Raw genomic sequence first — 14779 nt, forward strand, 5'->3', positions numbered from 1 at the left:
GACATCAGAGATGTGTGGGGAGAAGGAAAGTATGGAGTCAAAGAGGACCTGAGGTTCTTAGCTTCGCAGGTAGGGGCAGGAGGAGGGCCAAGGGAGACTGGCCAGAGAGTGAGGGGAAAGGATGGAGAGGGTGTACCAATGAGGAGGATCTCAGTCTTGTTGGCATTTAAACAGAGATCGTTGGCGGCACACCAATTTTGAATGACGATGAGACAGTCAGAGATGAGGGAAGGAGAGGAGGTGGCTGAAGGAAGCCTGAAAATGAGTTGGGTGTCATCAGCATAGCACTGGAAATTTGAGCAAAAGATGGAAATGCAGTATGCAAGAGTTGCCAGATATTGGTTGAAAAGCCAGGGCGAGAGGTTAGACCCCCGGGGAACACCACAGGTAGAGAGGGAGATAGAAGATAGGAAGGACCCAAGTTGTACCTGGGAGGGTCGATCAGAGAGAAAAGAGGTCAGCCAGGCCAGAGCCTGATCGGTGATGCCCAGGTTGTCATGGAGACGATCGAGCAGGGTGGTATGGTTGACTGTGTCGAAAGCAGAGGAGAGATCAAGTAGGATGAGGACAGAGGGAATGTTAGAGTCAAGGTTGGAGAGCAGGTCTTCACCGATGTTCAGGAGAGCAGTTTCCGTGCTTCTGGCAGATCTGAAGACAGATTGGTGGTCGTGCAGAGAGCCAACAGAGTCAGAATGGAGGTTAAGCTGAGACATGGCAAGCTTTACCAGGAGCTTACCCAAAAAGGGAGTTATGGAAATTGGGCGATAGTTAGCTGGGCAAGAAGGATCAGCTGTGGGTTTCTTGAGGATAGGATGCACAAGGGAGGGCTTCAGAGGGGAGGGAAAAGACCCAGAGGATGGATGGATATAGTAGGCCCTTCAGAAACCTCAAATTTGAGTAACAAATATATATTGGTTATCTTGGATCATGCAACCCGCTACCCTGTGGCCTTCCCATTAAGAAATAATGCATCACAACAGAATGTGAAACATTTACCCCCATTCATTTCCAGAATAGGGTTTCCAAAAGAAATGTTGACAGATCAAGGGTCTACATTTATGAATAAACCTATGGCTGAAGTTAAAGACATTCTTCAGATTTAAACTTTACGCACATCCATTTATCATCCTCAAACTGACGGATAAGTGGAAAGATTAAATCAAACTTTAAAACACATCTTAAAGAAGCCAGTGGAATCAAACGTAAAGAATTGGGACATTATGATACATTGGGCCTTATTTGCCATTAAAAAGACTCCTCAGTCATCCAAAGGGGTTTCTCCTTTTGAATTATTATACGGGAGAGAACCTAGGAATGTGTTGAATATGCTATGTGAAACCTGGCAAGAAAGAGGGAGGGCTGCGATAGCATTATCCCTGACTGCACAAAAACTGAAAGAACATATGACAGCAGTTAGAAATATAGTCCAAACTAATATGGTACGAACATAAGCCCATCAAAAGGAATATTATAACAAGAACGCTGTGATGAGATATTTTTCTGCTGGTCAAAAGATATTTGTTCTGCTTACATCTTCTGAAAACAAAATACTTTCCAGGTGGCATGGCCCTTATGAAATCGTAGAACAGATGGGACCTGACAATTATAAACCCTCTCAACCAGACTGGAAAATAAAAACCTATATTAATTTACTTATAGAATGGAAAGAAGACCCTATTAAAATACTTCAGTCATATTAACAAGCTTGTTAAGGAAAATAATACAAACAAATAGATTTCTTCTGATTTATCACAACATCAGAAACAAGATCTGATAGACCTCCCACAACAGTTAGTAAATTATTTTGCGTGAATTGAGAGATATGCTCACTTCAGCTGATTGCCAGAGTAAGCCCCTATACTGTATTGGTGGGGATTTTAATTTAACGATGGGTAATACATTGAGAGAGATGGCCATACAAAACGAAGAAGATAAGGCACTCCATATGCCCAACCTGGTCCTAACTGATCCCACCACAGGCGCTAGAGGTCGAATATTTTTGCTAAGTCTTTATGAGCTGGGCCTACGCCCTGTGAATGGCACATGTAGCTCTGATATCCCTGCTAATTATACTTTTACAAATTCTAAATTCTGCTCCATCATTGATTACTTTATTATAGATATAACCAGCTGGCCCATGGTACATGATTTTGAAGTGCATCACCACTAGAAAGTGATCACGACTCCCTCATTTTAACTATTGATTTCCGGCCTATTTCTACTACCAGGCAGCCCTACCAAGAGGAGATGGAAGCCTCTGGTGATAGTATTCGTAAACTGTTATTGTGGTCCCAATGCGATCAGGAAAATGTAAGGTTGAATTTTATTTGTGATGCCTTTCCCACCCTAGAGCTGTCTCTGAATCCCCTTACTGACCCAAACAGGTTGCTTTAACGATGGGGGCACATAATGAGGACTGCAGATGAGGCCTTTGTGTGGCCTTAAAGAACATTTGGGAATGATAATTAACAGTCAGCCTGGTTTTACACTGATTGCAAGCTTGCTAAGCACTTACTGCTTATAGCTTTAAACATCCAATTTGGTGCAGCAGGGACATTTTACAAGCCAGATTAGCATATCAAAATGCAATCACCAACGAGAAAGCATGTTGGGCTGAAAAGAGATGGAGGGATTTGGAAAAGGCTGCTGCCTCTGGCAACGTGAAACTATATTGGAAGATGATAGCCACTGGTTTAAGTGACAGCCCCCACACCGGCACTGTGCGATCTACAGAGATTCCTGCAGCCAATTGGTTTAACTTTATAATCCCGTAAGCCACTCTGCCGTTGTGGAAACATGGTCAGCGCCTAATGTCAGCATGGGGCTACTCAGAACTCTGCCCAAGGTGACTCTCTCAATTTTTCTATAGAAGATCATGCTATTGCATTAAAAAAGTTTCCTTATGGAAAAGCTGCTGTCCCCGACTTCGACCGGATTGAGTGTTTCAAGTATGAGCATGTGATTTGGCTGCCATTATTCACAAGGGTATTTAACATTCTCCCATGTAATAAGGCTTTCCCACGCAGCTGGAACCAGGCCATTATTTTACCGATTTTTAAGAAAGGCAATGCAGTAGATCTGACTTGTTACCGACCCATTTCTTTAATTGATATGATGGCTAAATGGTTTGGTACTGCACTTTATGGGAACATCATGACCTGGGTAGAGGACAATGTAATCCTTTTGGATATCCAATACGGTTTTCGCAAGGGCTTGGGGACAGTGGATCACATTTTAAACTTGACTCTCCTTTTGGAAAAATAATTCCATGGCTACGGGGGCCTAATTTACGTAGCCTTTATGGACTTAAACACAGCATTTGACTGTGTGAACTGTGTGAAACTATGGTCGTACCAGCATACCCTTGGTATTTCATTTGGTATCAATGCATACAAATCTGAAAGTAAGAGTATAAGATAACACTCTAGGGGAATTGACAGGTCCCATTAATTCAACTCACGGTGTCAGACATGGTTGTGTATTGGCTTCGTTACTTTTTAGTTTACATATTAATTTATTATCTACCACCCTTTGTGATTCATCAGCAGACGTGCCTAAGTTAGCCAGATTGTGTTTCCCATTGCTGATGTATGCAGACAATGCTGTCCTCATTACAAAAACAAGAGGGGTCCTTCAGCCGGTTGTGCTGTGCTTTTGCAAGTATATATCCGTAAGGGACTTGAAAATTAATGTGAAATCGAAAGTAATGTGCATTGGCATTACAAAAAAAGGTAAATGGAACTATAGTAGCGGAAGGATCCAGCTTGCAATGGGTTAACTCATTTTCCTATCTGGGTGTCATTGTGTCAAAAGGGTTAAGGTGTCATACACATATTGACCCCCAGGTGGGCAATAGGGCTCACATAAACGGCTCCATTCTGCATTACGGATGCAGTTTGGGTGGGTTCCCAGTGGATCACACTTTACGAATTTATAAAGCAAAGTCTGTCCCAATGGCTATGTATGATGCAGCAGTCTGGGGTCATCAACCATCAGATTCTATCCAAAGGAAAGAGAATTACTTCCTAAGAACAATCATGCGGGTGAATCAGGGTTTCCCAGGCTACCTAATTCCCCAAGAATGTAGCTTGACATTCGTTTCAGATCTTATCCAACTCCAACCTGTGTTAGACTAGTTACGTCTAAGGGGTAACTCAGCGACCCTGATGTTAGTCAATGGCATCTTGAGCTCAGATGTACTCCACAGGTTGAAGTGGTTAAACTACATATGCGCTTCTCTTGATTACCTTGGCCTGGCGGTATATTTTTATTGTAAATGAGGCAGGGGGAAAGAAGAAATAGTGATTGTGACTAAGGCTTTTCTGAATTTGAAGCAACCCGAAAGAGAGGCATGTGAACACCACAAAAAGAGTATTCAGGGCTACCTTAGCAGGAAACAAGTGTTGGGCCCGCCAAGTTATGTGCATTGGTTTAAAAAGCAGAGAAAGAGTGCAGTTTTCCTGTGTTTGAGGTCTACCTTGCTTTTTACAAAAGATACCTCCTTGGATACAAATATCAAAGGTGTGAATAGTTGCTTGCGCAAATGGCACGATGTGGACTATCTGTAGCATTTTCTATTTTTATGGTCTGTAAATGCAGAGTTAAGGCGTCAATGTCTTTGCCCGCTGTTCAAAGTTTTGGGGATAAGAAGCTCATCAGTAGCTTTTAATATGATTTTATCACCTCCAATTGCATCAAAAATGTATATTTTTATTGAGCGTGCTTTGGAACTGAGAGCATGTTTACTGCAGTATAAATAATTCAGTTATTTTAGTACTCATTTATTGTAGATTCATGTATTGTTATGTTTATATCTTTTGTATGTATTGTGATTTTATTGTTCTTTTATGGGTTAGTTGCCCGAAATAAAGATTTTTCTCTCTTTACCAAGTTGTCCTCCTCACATTTCTAACCCCTTGCAGAGGCCGTAAAGAATAAGCTTCAGGATCCAAGAACTCTGGGGGTGTATGGGTGGTGAGCACTTTGAGACATTTTGAGGTGCCTCGGACACAGTGTCTACTGTGCCTAGCTGCATGCAATGACCAAGAGGAACTGTGGGTATTGTGACGAATCTGGCTATTCGTCCCTTCTCCCCAGAGGGCAGCCACTCCCTTTGTGGCTGGGAGGTGAGCCCATTCAGAAAGACCCTCTAGAGCAGTGGTCTTCAAACTTTTTTGGCCAGGGCCCCCCTGAGCAAAATTTGGGCAGGTCGGGACCCCCCAGAAATGCCAAATGGACAGTATATATTGCGCGCCGTCACCTGCTCCCATCAAAGTCGCTGGGCTCCCTCATCCCACTCCTACCCAGTCGCTGGTCTCTCTCCACCCCATCACACACCCAGGGGGCTCTCCCCACTCTGCTCCCATCACTATCCCATGGTTCCCGCCCATTGTGCTCCCACCATAGTCCCTCGGTTCCCCCATCCCGTTCCCAACACAGTCTGAGGGCCAGTGGCGGCTGGTGAATCTTTTTTAAGTGGAGGGGCATTAAGGGGAGGTTCGGGGGGGTTTCCCCCTGTGAATTATTTTTTAAATAATAGGTTAAAATGTTGCATTGTAGAGCATACTTTTAACAAAAAATGGGTAAATAGCCAAACAGTTTGCAATTGTTGCTGGGAGTCCAGGGGGCAGGCATTGATATTTTATTTCTATCGCGCTCGTACACAAGTGTTTCAGAGCGTGACAAGGCAAGGGAGGGGAACAGAGGAGAATAAAACAGCGATCTTACTAGGCCCAGTGACATTGAGAACGCGCAAGTGTGAGGGGAAAAGTGCATGGAAGGGGGGAGAAGTGGAAAGTGCGAAGCAGAGGAGAAACAGATAAATAACAATATATAAATAATAAAGGCAACAAACAGTGGTAGTGCAGCCAGCAATTTGCAAGTGCTACGTTTAAGGCAGCAGACAGGGTAGGTCTGATAAGTGCAGGAAGAAAGATGGTTCTCCTCAAGTTTTAGAGTGGCAGGGCGCTGTTCCAGAGGGAGGCCCCAGCCGAAGACGGAGATCTACCCCCAGCTCGTTTCTTTGATAAACGACTGACCCTGAGGGAGTTGGAGGTAGAGGAGTGAAGAGCTCGAGAGGGGAGGTATTTGCGGAGGAATAGCTGAAGGTATTTTGGACCCAGGCCCCAGAAAGCCTTGTGGACAAGGCAGAGGGTTTTGAATGATAGATGTCCGGTAAAAAGGTACCATCCCTGTCCCCTGGGCCCCACTGGTCCTAACACAATGAACATGATTATGTGTATATGCAAGGCGCTGCACATTCATACAGCAATCACTCTATCATTCACATGAGCATCCATCACCATACACTCACTCATAACGCATCCATACACATGTTTAAATAAAAACAATGAACATAAACGTACCTTCTGCATTGGCCTGTGTGTGGGTGCTGAAACGGCCTGCTCCAGCTGCTCTGTCCGTATGTGCGAGGAGGCGCAGGAGCTCCCCCTCGGACATACAGACATGCAGTGCCCCAGCCAGCATTTCCAATGAGCTATGCAATGCTGGCGAAGCAAAACGCCCCAGCACTTGCATGGCTCAGTGAGCATGTGCGGCTGGGGAACTAAACTGAACTGTCAAAGGGAAACAGTGTTTCCCTTTGACAGTTCAGCCAGCCCAGGAGCACTCCATTAGCTGGATAAAGCAGCTGAGGGAGTGCTCACTGTTTCACTGGGCTGGCTCCTTAGCTCCTCCATAATGGGTGAGGGGCCACTGGGTGGGCGCCTCTTGCCATTATGGATGAGCCGCCAGGCTCGGACAGGCCTATAGGGCAATGCCTGTACCAAAAATGTAAAATGCTAGTTTGGGCCAATCAAAATGGGCCACCATTTTGGCCAATGTGGACCATTTTGATGAGTTACTTAACTATGCAGTTAGTAATGTTGACCATTGTTGCTGAATATATCACAATTTACTTACATTTTAACACAAAGCACCCCTTTGGGTACTATTGAAACAGTGGGCTTCATAACTACTCTGGCGGTAGCTGTGCCGGTAAAACCGGCACGGCTGCCACTGGAGTTGCATCCGGGTCTGGCACCCGCGAATGGGCAATTACTAGGTCATGCCGAGTTAGGCGGACATGATAATTGCCCTTTCGAAGGTGCCGGTAGATCCCCATTCCCATTTGAGCCCCATATGGCTCAAATGGGAATGGGGAGCTCGGATGCACCGGCACCGTTAATAACGGTGCTGGTGCATCCGACGAGCTGAGGTCAGACCTGGCGGGGGCTGTCAAGCACCCACGAGCACAACTCTTACTATGGCGGAACGGTAGCAACGGTGCCGGTAGTTTACCAGCACCGTTGTTACTGGTCCGCCATAGTAGTAATGAGGCCCAGTCTGTGACTAAAGGAATGAATATCCATTTACAACTGTGGGCCACTTTTTCATTGTTGCCTGAGACAGTTTCATGCTTCAGCCCGCCCATGTGGGCCACCCCTGCCCATTTCTTCCAATCTAAAAAAAAAAAAAAAAAAAATCTTTTTTCATGCTGAGCTCTCAGGGCCCCCCTGGGATGCACCCGCGGACCCCTAGGGGGTCGCGACCCACAGTTTGAATACCACTGCTCTAGAGGTGTCTGCGTAAGTGGCACCTCACTGGGAGTGACTCCTCTCTTGGGGACAAGGACTCCCATTCCTGCAAGGAACTCCCTGCCTGGAACACCTTGTCTGCCTACTAGAGAATCAGAACAACTGTTGCTACTTCTATTTTGGATTCTCCTGATAGTGACAAGTCTTCAATCTCTTTGGCTTAAGGAAATGCTGGTTCTCGCCTGCACTTCACAGTCAAAGAGAAATTACACACCTATTTTTTTTGTGATGATGTCCAGAAAGCAATGAGGAACTTGGAATCTGAGAGAGAGAATCCTACGCAGAGGTGAGTCCCTGACGAGAGGACATCCTGGAGAGGCGGAGCCGGCGGTAGCGCGGAGGGCAAGCAAATTAATAACCAGACAGCGGAAGGCTGTCGTCCGGATTGGCAAAGAAGCCAAGGTAGTGAGAGAAACTGAGACGGTAAAGCAACCATCTCACCTGGTGGCGCAACCACCCAGAAGCCGTGGAGGGACCTGAGGGCTGTTAACTGACACTGAGACCAGACCGCAGCAAAGAGATTGGATCCCTAATCTCTGCAAGAGAATTGCTTTAGCTGCCAAGCGAGCAGCGAAAGGGAAGCAAACGCTCCTGCAGAGGTAACACCATTGAAAGGGGTGAACCATGGTATCGGAAGCTGGAAATGCTACAAGGTTTATGGGAGCAAAGAAAACCCGAACGGCAGGCCCATTACTGAGGTACTGCTAAAACAAGCCTATGAGAGTGCCAGTGGGCTTTGGGGAGCCCTGGAAAAGCAAGAGACCTTCATATTCGAGGCTGGGAGAGCCACAAGGGTTACAGGAGTCAAGAAAACCAAAATGGGCAGATGCCCGACAGAGGCCCTAATAAAGCAAGCCTATCAGAGGGTCAGAGCGCTTTGGAGAACCCTGAAAATGGAGAGACATTCATATGCAAAGCTGGGTGGGCCACACAGGTTTTAGGAGACCAGAAAACCCGAACGGCCAGACACTCCACCAAGGCCAAGCTAACGGAAGACTGTCAGAGGGCCAGAGGACTTTGGGGAGTCCTGGAAACATGAAACATAGTGAACAGAACTGGGAGGAAGTTGTCCCTGGAGGGTTCTAGTGCTTAAAAACAAATCCATGACACTATTAAATACCAAGTAAGAAATGGTGGAACTGTGTTAAGAAAACGTTGTCTTACTGGAAAAAGGGATCTGAATGGAATAGATGTTATGTTATGTTGTGTTGTGTTAAAGCATATTTATACCATGCACTATCACAACCTTAGTAGGACTGAGAATGAGAAAGCGCAAGAGAGCTGTGATGTGTTGTTGGCAGCTTCAGTTCGGTTTACACCGTTCACTGTGCGTAGGTGTGGTTTTTCTGTAGGTAGTTGTCATGTGCTGTTGTGCGAGGCTATGTGTGGTTTTGCGTTGTTGCGGTGTAGTGAAATGCGTGCGGTTTGCTGTGCTGTATAGGTATGGTTGTGTTTTGTTTAGAGTTTGAGAGATGTAAGCAGAGGGATGAGTTTTTTAGTCGGTTGGTTAGTGGTGGTGCTCCATCGTACCCCCTCCACTTTGGCCACCTGTGGCACATGTCCCTGCCAGTGTCGTGCATTGTGGTGTGCTAGGGGGTCTCCCTCCTGTATTCTGTGCAGAGATGTGGGTTGACAGCAGTGCTGTTTGGTGGTAATGTCTCCGTCACCCCACCCCCCTGTGTTCAGACTAATGGATTTCTACACTGCTTTGTCCCCTGGATATCCTGGTGTGCAGCCCCCAATGCCTCCCTGGGCCCTTGAAGGGGGGTGGGGGGGGCTTTCCCTGTGCCCTTGAGCTCCCTGGGCCCTGTGGTTTATCTGTTTGGTCACCACTCGTTCTCCTTCTACTCGAATGCCCTCTCTCTGTGGTTCAACCTAGGACACTCCCATCTCTCTCCCTAGCATCTGGTGGGACCCTCCACGGGAATGGGTGCACCCAGGTCTCCCCCCCGCCACTTGGATGCCTCTCCACCTCCCTGCACTTTGTCGTGTTTCCGTCTAGTCCTTCATCTTGCCATGTGTGTGTTCAGTCCGAGGGATGCGAGTGTCATCCGGTTCTGACTTGAAGAGCCAGGTTTTTAAAGGTTTTGTTAATTTTAGATGGTGGTTCATGTTTCGTATTTCTCTTGGGAGGGGGTGCAACATTTTTACAGCTAGGCAAGAGAATGCTGATCCACCAAGTATTTTCCTTGTGTATGGTTTAGGTTCCAGGCGGATGTCTTTGCTGTGTCTGAGTGTTCTGGTAGGTTGGTAAATGGTGATTTTCTTTTGTAAGAATTCTTCTCCTTGGTTGTGGATTGCTCTGTGTGTTGTGCACATTGTTTTAAATGTGATTCGTTTTTTGACTGGCAGCCAATGTAGCATCTTTACCGCTGCATTGATGTGGTCCCGTCATGAGACTTTGAGGAGGAGTATAACCGCTGCGTTCTGTATGCATTGCAGTTTCTTCAGTAGATAATCTGGCATTCCGAGGTGTAGGCTGTTGGCGTAGTCTATCCTTTATGTGTAAAGACTGAAAACTTGGCATACAGAACCTGCAGATAGGCTGAGGACTGTATTCCGAGAAATTGATGAACTTTTGTAAACAAGCCTTCTTGGAATCCAAGTAATTGGGCCTGTCAAAGCCCAAGGCAGAGGCTATTGCTCCAACCTTCTTTTTGTTATTTTCTTCCTAAGTAGGTAGGGCCAGTTAGGTAATAGGATTTGAATTAAGGACTATTTCTTTTGGACTTTGACGAGCACCCTTACTCTTGATAGACAGGCAACTTCCCTCGTAGAGTTAGGGCTAGATAGGCATTTTCTTATTTAAATAAACACCCTTGGAAATGTCACAACTTAGTCCGACTCCTTCTATTTCGCCACAGTATGCTATTGTACTGTAGCCCGTGGCACACAAAGGGCCAGATAGTAAGGGCTCCATGATTGTCCACCTAAAGGACAAACCACAGGTCGCAGTGGTGATGGGTGGACCCCACATGGTTAGGGGGCCACCCAAAGACATTAAGAAGGGTGCGGGCCACGCAGTGAGTTTGGTGGCTCCATATGATGGACAGGGACACCCAGAATAAATCTGCAGTGGGGCCATCCAGACCCAGATTCACCAGAGTACAGGTCACCTTCAGCCACCAAAGACAGCACTATAAGGTACTGAAAGGGGGTGAATGACTGCACGAGTCTGCCCCATTGTGACATAGTGGGCCTCATTATAACTGTGCCGGTCTGGTAAAAACGGTGCCGGTAAGCCTGTATATTTAGGTTATATAAATATAGTTCCTTGTAAAGTAAATGTTATTGGGTGTAGTATGCATTCATAAATAGTATAACTGTTATGTAGCGGGTAGGTGGAGTGGGGGCATTATATTAGGGGGTAATGTTATGTACGTCAGGTATATAATGTATGTATAAGGGAGTAGAGGAGAGGTACCCTGGTGTGAAGTAGCGGAAGGAGGCATTGGCCTGCATGGGCCATGTAAGTGGGGGCACCACCCACAGAGGCCATCCTCTGGCCTCACACTTCAGTGGGCGGTACATGGAGTTATGGGGGGGTCTGATGCATCGGACTCACCATAAGGGTCCCTGAGACCTCTCCAAAGAACCGTGGGCTGACATAGCAGCTCCCCATTTAGAGGTAACTCATGGGAGAAAGGGGATTACATTTTCACAGTTTTTATGAATAAAGAGGGGTCCCTGTGGGGATCCCTATAAAATCCACCTTGGTGCCTGTGTCCATTTAGTATGGTAAGAACCCGGGGTGTAGCCAATCTCCTGTTAAAATCAATTTTATTTTCAGGTGCAGCACCCCTCCCTATCAAGCTGGTCTGTGCGGTGGTTCCCATGTGGTATATTCCTGGTCTGGGATGAGGGAGGTGTACACCCTTGCCTGGACCAGGGTCCAAAAACAGGGGCTACAGTAAATCATTAAAAAAACACAAAACATGAACTGAAAAATGATCTGCAATAGGGTTGCAGTACAAAAACATTCCAAGCACACAGATTCACCAGTTATGTTTTTTTCTGTGGGTTTTATGCTTTGAGCTGCAACCATAACATCTTTCAACTAAAGTTGTTTTTAGTGAATTGCTCATCTTTTATTAATTACAGAAGATTATCCATAAGCTTTTTTAGTGAATATTGTGTTTCATTTATTGATCTACACTAACTTATCTACAGTTCCCATGATACTGTGCCTGAGCCATGGCCTTTAGTAATCCCACTTTGCTTCCTTATATAAAGATCCTAATGGTACAAGAGAGGTGCAATCTTTGGCCCATGATTGATGCCTACATTTTACTATTGAAGACATTGAATATCATATTAGAAGGGCATCTAGTTCCAGAGCACTGGGCCCGAACGGATTAAGTAATTTCATTTTAAAGAGTGATATAGGCGTTTGATCTAGCATACTATTCTTAACATTTAATAACATCATAGAGATCAAGACCATGCCAGAGACCTGAAAACAATGTGATTGTTCCAATTTACAAGAAGGGAGATTGGGCTGTTTCAAAGAACTATAGCCTGAACAACCTTCTTGACACTGATAGCAATGTTTTTGCTTCTCTGATCTTGCATGAATTAGAAAAATGGGCCAAAACCACTTGGCATCTTCACAAGGCTCAAACTGGCTTTCGTAGAGGGATGAACACACTAATTAACGGTTTCTATATGCATTGAATGCAGGAAATGGTATGGCTTAGTGATGTTTCCCCCATTTATGTTGCTGCAATTGACTTTAGTCAAACATTTAGCATGATTAATAGAAACCGTCTCTGGGCTAAACCGAGAGACTGGCAATTGCCATCTGCTCTATTAGATATTCTGGTTTACATTAATGAAGGGACATCATTACAAGTTAGGCTAGATAGACATGAAAATCTGACTAAGGCTTTTGAGACTTTTAGGGGACTCAGGTGGAGGGTGTGTTTTAGCCCTGTGTCTGTTTAACCTCTATATCTCATATCTGGGTGATCATTTGCTCCCTTTTGCTTTTGCACCCCAGCCCCTGAAGGTTGGCCCTATAAAGACACACTGGATCGACTATGTTGATGACGTGATATTAATTGATCAAACTCAACAAGGGTTACAACTACTCTTAACGGAAGTAACCAACTATGCAATGGAGAATGATCTGAACATTAATGTTGGAAAGACTAGCATTATACGTTTTTCAAACAGCCAGAAAAATGTATAAATACACCTGATCAATGGCAAATGCAGAGAATATGCTGGTGACCAGAGTTACTTATCTTGGGTGTGATATCATGGCCAACCCTCGTCGAGAACGTTTTATGACTAGGTTAAAGTACTGCACTTACAATTCACAATATTAATTAAGCGAATCAAACATAAGTATGGTAGATTTTCTATTGTTCCATTGTTTGAACAATGGCCTTGGAAATGATGGATTTATTCCGTAAATTGAACTCTGACAAATTGCAGAGCATTATATGCAAAAAAGTGCTAATTCTACCCGATTGTCTACGTATTACTGCTATAAGATTTGAACTGGGACTTTCTTCTATGTCAGCATGGTACAGATGGAAAGTTATGTCATTTTTTAGAAAGTTGTTAGTTCCTTTGCCAAACTCCATATTAGCAGAATTAAACCCACACATGAAAGCAAAGAAGAATGGGCCCCTCCAAAATTTAAGAACCCAGGAATTCGAAATATTAGCGAAAATCTATATTTTGGAAGTAACGTTGGGAGAAAATCCATGGCTGGTGAAGGACATTATATTCTGTGAGGACTGGATCTCAGCTATACAAATATTGACGAAAGCTGTACAATAGTCTCACTAGGTGCGATAAACCACTGGGGCACTTCCATTTTATTTGCAAAAATTCCCAAATTCATTTCGGCATGATCCTTTTTTTCGGTTTAGAATGAACCTTTTAAAAACAGTTTGTTTATGCATTGCTCTGTTTCGCATGTTGCCAGAGCGAAGTTCGTTGGCAGATTTGAAAATGATCCGAAAAACTCTCTTGAAAGAGAATTTTTGGTTAAGAGTAATGAGTGGTCAGGAAACACTGCTATCTATAGCAGCTTTGAAATTCATGAATGGGATGGGATTGACTTTATTGCAATGACATTCATTCATCGAACAGGTAATTATTTTGACACCAGTAGATCTCTGTGAATAAATTTCTTTTTAAAATGAAGAGATGTTGAACGTTTTCTTTTGGTTAAACTATAATTATATATTTTCACATTTTTGATGGCTGAAATATGGTAAATGTTTATGCAATTTTTCGAATGATTCGTATTCTATTTTAATATTATGAGACAGTTTGTAAACATGTGTATGTACTGCTTTCTGATAATCTCTGAACATATGTTATATAACGTGTGGATAATTCTTTTTTAAAATATAAATAATTACTTTTATTGTTTTCTTTATAGCTTTTATGCAAGGTTGGAAATTGTTACCGTTACACAATAAAAAGAAATACTTAAAAACACAGAAATACAGTGCTAATTTTTTAACGTGTTTTGTGTTTTTCGAAGCAACATCACCAATAAAAATTGACAAAAACAGTTTACTAAAAGGAAAATGAATGTGCCTCCTTTCATGTGCATCATACATTTTATACTATATTAATACTCTGTATCTTAAATGGCAAAATCCCCAAATCCATTAGAAAGGACATTCAAGTTAAGCATCTCAACAGAAGCAAGAAAAACAGCAGATCTATCACTTGTCCTGCAGCCTGTTAAATTGAAATAAATCAATGTTTGGTGACATGGGAGGCATATAAGAGAATCTGCCTTCTAATCCTTGCACTTCAGAAAACAAATAGACAGCAGCAAAGGGCAAATGGCAGATGTCATGCCTTTTTGTGATGTGGTCCACCAGTCCCAATACCTGAAACTTACAAAAGAAAGGAACAATGAAACATCGCAAAGACAGATCTGAGTTCAAACACATTTGCCATCTTTCACTATCCATACCAAAGTTTTCTCTGGATGTGTTATTGCTACAGCAGGTGCTGCCTTTGGTACCACAGTGTAAGCATCCAGCCTGTATGTAGAAGGAAGCAGTAGTTTCTGGTCTAGAAATACAGAAGTCACTATGGTGTATACTCAATTGAGATTTGTTGCATGCTTTATAATGCCGTTTAGTGTGCGATGTGCTGCTATAGATGCATTATTTGCTAACATCTGTCGAAGCCAGTAAGAAATCCTC

At 44.0% G+C, this 14779-nt stretch overlaps 1 protein-coding gene and 1 long non-coding RNA gene across 5 annotated transcripts in view; one reads left to right on the forward strand and one right to left on the reverse strand.

Annotated features, from left to right (window-relative positions):
* LOC138453478 (uncharacterized) overlaps positions 1-14779 on the forward strand; it is a 1096265-nt gene that overhangs the window by 502336 nt on the left and 579150 nt on the right. The gene's annotated exons all lie outside the window — the stretch shown is intronic.
* The window catches only part of LOC138453479 (uncharacterized), an 88006-nt gene that overhangs the window by 57339 nt on the left and 15888 nt on the right, over positions 1-14779 (reverse strand). The gene's annotated exons all lie outside the window — the stretch shown is intronic.

Source organism: Ambystoma mexicanum, chromosome 4p, assembly GCF_040938575.1.
Source record: "Ambystoma mexicanum isolate Mex_15411 chromosome 4p, UKY_AmexF1_1, whole genome shotgun sequence".
Taxonomy (NCBI): Eukaryota; Metazoa; Chordata; class Amphibia; order Caudata; family Ambystomatidae; genus Ambystoma; species Ambystoma mexicanum.